The sequence below is a fragment of the Euphorbia lathyris genome, chromosome 3 (genome assembly GCF_963576675.1).
Source record: "Euphorbia lathyris chromosome 3, ddEupLath1.1, whole genome shotgun sequence".
In the NCBI taxonomy this organism is placed as follows: Eukaryota; Viridiplantae; Streptophyta; class Magnoliopsida; order Malpighiales; family Euphorbiaceae; genus Euphorbia; species Euphorbia lathyris.
In genome coordinates, this window is record NC_088912.1 from 96362395 (window position 1) to 96367169 (window position 4775).

Genomic DNA, 4775 nt, shown 5'->3' on the forward strand with positions numbered 1-4775 from the left:
TTTCTTTGTACCATTCTGTTATCGACCTTGAAGCATCAATGTCACACTCAAGCCGAAACCCTGATAGCTTCATTTCTTTACGAAGTTTCTTCTAACCGGCCGCTCCAAGCTTTTTTTTAACAAACGAAACTTCTTGTATGTCAGATGTCTAGTGTACTTTTTGAGTGTTTAAGCCGCACGTACCACTCTACTCTCCTTAGTCTCTCTGCTTCGTTATGCGAGGCCGCGTCTTCAATCACGATTACGTTGACGACGAACTTCTTCGGCTTAACCTTCGAGACTCTTATTATATCAGCGTGAGTATAGATAATGGTATTTTACTTTAGACACTCAGGTTTCCGAATGCTCTTGCCTTGGTGCTTTCTTTTTTAATCGTCCCGGTCTTGGAATCTTCTTCTTCACTATCAAACAAAAGGTCCATGCACGTACATTTGAGCATCGGCGCAGTATGCTTCAAGTCCTTTGAAGGGTTTCCGATCAGCGAACACCCTGCACACTTGTCTGTTTTTAAAGGTTTACGTACTTGAGGCATTGATGAAGGGTGGATGGTACTATCCGGTTGTCATGGATCCATGGCCGCCCTAAGAGAAGACTCTCGTTATCAATGACGTAACAAGTGACCTCTGTCTTGAGTTCTGAAACTTCAGGCTCATTTTCCCAAGAGCCCTTTGTGCTTTAGCATTGTACCCTTGAATTAGAGTCTTGGTGTGGATTTCCTGGGCAAGAAAAATTCAAATATCAAATATCGAGCGAATAACGTTGCGACTGAACTCGTTGGGTACTCAAGTGACGATGAAGTTCTCGTTCCAGTTCCAGTTCTAGTTCCGGTTATGGGGAAGTGTAGACGGTGGATCGGGTCTAAAAGGGATTGTAGTAATTCAGGTTTTATAGTTAATAATTGTCTGTGGGCTGCATCCTATTTTTACTGATGTAGTATCAGCAAGAGCCCTTTACTCGTCTTGTGAGTCAACTTGCTCGATGTAGGCTTTTCTAGCATTCGAAATGAGCGATATTCTTCATATAATTGTATGATTCTTATTTAAAGATTTTCCGTTGATGATTTGTATGATATACGGTCAAGCAGCTCCATCGAATCGACTCTCTTTTCTTCTTCATTCTTCCATTCCATAAAAGCGAAGCAGAGTATATGGCGCTTTCTATGGTCATCAGAGGAAGACTTTTCTCTGTTGGTTGAATTCGGGAAGCCAAGAGACCTAGCCTTCCTATTGATGTATCTTAAATATATATTCCAAGCTCAACGGTAGTTTTTGGCGAAAAAAGTGCAATCGTGTATTGCTCGTCCTATTATTAGGGTGCTTCTTTCAGAGGCCATGTGTCTAAAGCAAAAAGGTATTCTAGCTAGCTTCGCTAGTAAATAAGGTAGTTTGTTCGTCGCTGTTTGGCATGGTATGCCACAGTTCCCGTTCTCTACCTTGACCAGAGGCGTAACAAGAGCGCAAATGGTCTCTAAACTCCCTAAAAGCAAGAGAAAGAGCTAGAAAAGCAGAAATGCTCCACAAGCGCGATAGAGGGGATGGCACATGGATTCTATTGAGAAGGGCTGAGATGCGGCGCCTTGAACTAGGTCCCTAATGTAGCGATCAAACTCTTCTTTAGACCTGAAGGTGGGCGAGGATATCCCTTCCCCTGAATATGGCGGAAGTAAAAAGAAACCTCTACACTCATCAGTAACCTGGGATGAAACCACAAGGTTACCCGAATCAGCCGGGGCAGAAGTGAACTTCTCGAGGCTACCTCTGCACTTTGCTCTTCTAAGAGATACTAACCCTCATATCATACCGGGTAAAGGTATTGGGCATATCTCTGTGACTCTTTGACCTGGTTATCACTGTCCCTCGTCCGAGGTTGGATTAAAGATCTATTAAAAAGTTAACACTTATATTATTTAAGGTTTATGAGTCAAATCAAATGTTCATCCTAAGAAGCATGGGTAAGCTTCTATAGGTAAGGCCAAACTCCGCCGGGTTTCCTGAGCTGAGTTCACTACAGAAATTTTGAAAAAGGTATCCGGTAAAGGGGGGCCTTGTAGACAGGCTTCGGCAAGGGCTAACCCTGGTACCGGCCTTGAACTACGCCCAGGATACAGTCTTAGTCTAAGAAGCTGAGTTGCCGGTTCGACGATCCACTTGGCCGGTTTGAATCGGAGCAGACTCGGGGCCTAGCCAAAAGGCCCGAGAAAGTCCAAAAATAGGAAATCACACATCAACCCCACGAAAGATGGCTTTTTTGGGCTTTTATTGGAAGCTGGAAGAAAAGAGATCTTCTCATGTCTTCCTCTCTTAGTGTGCCAAGCATGAATAGATGGCAAGGGGGGATAAGCAAGAGCTGTGCTTACTGTGAATCTGTCTCATAGCCTTCAAAGCATGGACAAGAAGGAAAGCTGTCTGTGAATAGAATCAATCCCTTCTCGATAGCCTTAGGAAGAGTGAATAGGCACAGTACAGGGATCGAAGGAAGAAAGTAGCCAATTCTCTTTCTAGCTAGTCTTCCTTTACCAATGGAGATAAAAGGAGATAGAAGAAGAATCACATGTATGCGTGCTAAGCGTGGGCAAGCGAGGACAAGCATAAGCTATGGAATTCGCTTAGTTGCGCCAAGGTAGCGGCTTGACGAATCGAATTCAACGACACTGCTACGAGGAGGAGTCAACTAGCGATGCCAGCTTATGAAAGATTATGATTTTAATAAATATTTCCGAACAGTTCTTCAAGTTTTGGAGTTCTATAATGCATTAATGAATCCAGCTGGAAAGACCTACATCTACTACCCTTTATCAAACCTTCCCCTTTTCATAATAATAAGGTAAGCTTGGGTTCCAAACGATATGCAGTCTCGCTATTCAAAGTTTGCATTCAAAGGTCTTGTGCCTACGCTATCGAGTCTCGTGCCTAACTTCCAAAGAATGAATCAATGAATATGGTAGAGGAGCGAACGTGACCGGCGGCGCTGTTGGTGTGCCCTAGTTCATAGGCATTGGTTCTTATAAAATGTATTTGTGTCACATTAATAAAGGCATTAATCTAGTTTATTTATATCTTGTGCTATAATATGAATAGAGAATCCATTGATTGATAATCATAAAACCATATCCCACGTCTATTCTATCATGGGAATGATTAGGACCACAGGCTTGTATATTCGACGACTGTATGGTAGTAGTTGATACTAGCCATAGCACTTGATAAGTCAGTTGTGAATATGGGTACATGTTATATGCATGTGACTGGATCGATCCGCCCGAGAAAACTACATGGTGGTTGTGTCATTAGTTTTCTTAAGTAGGTCTCTAACTGTCTTCAGACCCGATTTCATTATAATATTAATGTGGGATCCGGTTCACTTTGACATACGCCTAATAGGTCTGTAACAGGATGCCAAATACGGGTATGATTGGGTGAACAGGTGAACACGTTGGTATTGATATTGAAGTGATGGAATTACCACTCATGTAATAGTGAGATGATATCACAGGCCACTTGATAAGTGAGATTGATAAGTGTGTGGCCACACCCTGATAAGTAGTTTACTTATATGTTTCATCAATCTACTTAAGATCAATAAATATCATAAACATCAGAGAGGATGACAGCCGCTATGCCTCTAGTTTATAATATCGATATCAAATGGTAAAAGAAGTTAAGAGATAACTACAGGGTCTCTGCATCTTTAGACTGCTGAAACTCTGTCTTGGTTAGGGGCAGTAATGGTTTGCTAGAACCCACTTACTGTCTGTGGGCCGTGAGCTCACTGCTAGCTAAGGACAGTCCCATAGGATCGTGCACATCGAACATCTGAGTTAGAACTTATAGAATGGTACATTGGAGAGATGAAATTAATTAATTGATAGTAAAATATCAAGGTAATTAATTGGTGGTTAATTAATTGATTAATTGATACTTTGTATCAATATAATTGATTAATGGATTTAGGCCTTGAGTATTTAATTGGTTAATTAGTTTACGGGATGTAATTAATTAATTTGTAAATTAATGAAATTGCATTCGTAAATAATTAATCAAACTAATACGTCAATTTATTAATTAGTGTTATTTATTTAATTGGGGTAATTAAATTTAATCTAATTGTAACTAATTGCACAGAATAAATACTATTGGTATTTATTTAAGTGATTATGTTAGGATTAGATTAGTTTTGTAATTAATCAATTAACCCTAAACCAATTAGGTTTAGGAATAACTACACTATATATAATAAAAGACTAAAACCTAATTAACTATGCTCATACACATTCGGCCAAAACAATAATGGCTTGGGTAAGCACATTATGAATGGCGGCCACCACTTTCTGGAATGGTGGAATATATTGGGCCAATTACAATATCTCTCCCGTTGTTCTTCCGTTCTTCGGTTAGCACCGGTTCTAGCTCGATAGATGTTCGTGCACCTGACTACGGAGATCTTACTACTTTGTGGATTCTTCAGCCGTCTCTAGAAGAGACAGTCCGGGTAAGTTTTTATCCCTAAACGGATCCAAAAGGTTTTATTCAATCAATGGTTAACGGACAAAGATCAAACTAAAAGGGATTAGAAATAAATTTTGAACCGCAATTCCGCTGCGTCACAGTTGATTAACTGGCTATAATCCCTAACAGTGATATCAGAGCCATGGTTTAGTCCGTTTTGATTGATTGAAAAATTAATATGATTTGGTTTTATTATTTTTCCAAATCAAGTTTTGAAATTTCCTATTAATTCCTCGTGTAGAAATTGTTTTAGGAAGTTTTCAATTTTAT

The 4775-nt window shown here is 40.0% G+C and overlaps 1 protein-coding gene across 1 annotated transcript in view; it reads right to left on the minus strand.

Annotated features, from left to right (window-relative positions):
- LOC136224578 (NADH dehydrogenase [ubiquinone] iron-sulfur protein 3) overlaps positions 1-897 on the minus strand; it is a 2521-nt gene extending 1624 nt beyond the window's left edge. Inside the window, exon 1 of the mRNA XM_066012944.1 lies at positions 1-897. This exon is cut by the window's left edge and continues 1624 nt beyond it. The gene's annotated coding sequence lies outside the window, so the exon portion shown is untranslated.
- Between the last annotated feature and the right edge of the window lie 3878 nt (positions 898-4775).